Source organism: Gekko japonicus, unplaced genomic scaffold (assembly GCF_001447785.1).
Source record: "Gekko japonicus isolate JY-2015 unplaced genomic scaffold, Gekko_japonicus_V1.1 scaffold594, whole genome shotgun sequence".
Classification (NCBI taxonomy): Eukaryota; Metazoa; Chordata; class Lepidosauria; order Squamata; family Gekkonidae; genus Gekko; species Gekko japonicus.
Window position 1 is genome coordinate 602,393 of NW_015160852.1, and position 2,274 is coordinate 604,666.

Below are 2,274 nucleotides of genomic sequence, written 5' to 3' on the forward strand. Positions count from 1 at the left end.
GCTTTGGAGAGTCAATACTTCCTTTATCAGATACAAGTTGGAATCCCAGTCAGAAGGCAGGAGGGCTATTGCGAAGAAGAGACACAGGATGCAAAGATACACTGCACATTGCAATCAGCTTGGTCAGAGCAGAGGAGAAATGCTTGGGGACAGAAAATTGGCATCTGTAGTGAGATAAGAATTTTATGTCCCTATTCAGCCCTGGGTCCATTGTTCTGAATTTGTGAATGAACTCGAGTTCAGCAGTCTTGTATTATAATCTCCCCTTGAAGTTTCTCTGTTTGACGACTATCACTCATATGTCAACAATGAAATATCTTGGAAGATTTAAATGTTCTCCCACTGGTTTCTGATTGCTGTGGTTTTTATTGTCCAAATTATGTCTATTTATTCTTTTGTGTAGGGACTGACCTGCTTGTCCAATGGAGAGAATGAAAGGGCATTGCTGACATAAGAACATAAGAGACACCAATGTTGGATCAGGCCAAAGGCCCATCCAGTCCAACACTGTGTGTCACACAGTGGCCAGAAATACCAGGTGCCATCAGGAGGTCCACCAGAAAGAAAGAAAGAAAGAAAGAAAGAAAGAAAGAAAGAAAGAAAGAAAGAAAGAAAGAAAGAAAGAAAGAAAGAAAAGATTCACAATGCTATAACGTAGATTCTTGAATAGTTCATTGTAGAAAATGCACGACAAGCTACATCCAGGAGGAAGGGTGTCAGTTTCCATAATATTGGATGGGCAGGAGAAAAAAGCTACTTAGACACTATCATCCTCATGCTTGCAATTAGCATCTAAAATAAAGCTTGAGTAAAGTACCCATGTACAGCGGATAGATCTGGTTTGTCTTAGGCGTACTGCTGGACTCTAGCTTTATTCTCACATCTCTTTGTTAACACTTGCATTTACATGCTAATTTGTTGCTATCCATTGATTTTACCAGCCACCTGATCCAATTTCAGCTCTGCATATGTATCTTGGCTCTGAGTGCCCCCCCAACAGCTGCCCCCACCCTCTTTTTTCCAGCAAGTAACCCTTGAGATTTTATTCCATTTGTTTAAAGAAGTGTGCTTTGCACAGGAAAGCTTACACTTTGAATAAAACTTTGTTGGTCTTAAAGGTGCCACTGGACTCAAACTTTGTTCTGCTGCTTCAGACCAACACGGCTACCCCACCTATATTTAACAACGTTCATTTAAAATTACTTTTAGTTTGATTTATAATTCTTTTTAAAAATTTCAGTTCTTTAAGAAGAGGAGGAGATTGGATTTATACCCCGTCCTTCACTACCCAAAGGTGTCTCAGAGCGGCTTACAAACTCCTTCCCCTTCCCCTCCCCACAACAGACACCCTGTGAGCAGTGTTCCCCCTAAGCTGAGTTAGTGTGAGCTAGCTCACAGTTTTTTAGCCTCCGGCTCACGCATTTTTGTCTTAGCTCAGGAAGGAGGGCTCCAGAGCAAACTAATTTAGGCAGTAGCCAAGTCGCCCGCTCACAACTTTAATTCCAGTTGCTCACAAAGTAGAATTTTGGCTCATGGGACTCCACAGCTTAGAGGGAACATTGCCTGTGAGTTAGGTGGGGCTGAGAGAGCTCTTGACAGAAACGGCTCTTTTTCAAGGACAGCTCTTATCAGAACCATGGCTTGCCCAAGGTGATCCAGCCAGGTGCAAGTGGAGGAGTGGAGAATCAAACCGGGTTCTCCCAGACTGGAGTCCGCGCACTTAACCACTACACCAAACTGGTGTAGCTCATCTGCAGCAATTCATCTGAAGTTATTGGAAATTTTCACTCTGAGGATGAGCATGCTATGAAACCAAACACAAAGATGAACCCACACAAAACTTTGCTGAATTCCTTCTGCCTTGGACCTCAGACAGCCCAGTTCACATGCAGCAGCCAAACCACAAGGTGGCCATGAGTGCCATACATCAGAGCTATGTGCTCCCTCTTCTCCTTGCATGCTCTCATTTCTCCCCATGGTTTGATAAACACTTCTTAATTTACCTTAAAAATTCTAAATCTGTAAACAGTCTTTGTGTTACAAAAACACAGCACTTACCCATTCCCATTCTGCTTAAATAGCATCACCAAAAAGCAGGGAGGGATCCTTCCCCTCTCTTTTTCTAATAGAAATTGGTTCTGTAATAAGTATTAAATGAAAGAGGGAAAGAAAGAGAAGGCAAGAAGAAGGAAAGAGGGAGAGAAGGAAGGAAGGAAGGAGAGAAAGAAAGAAAGAAAGAAAGAAAGAAAGAAAGAAAGAAAGAAAGAAAGAAAG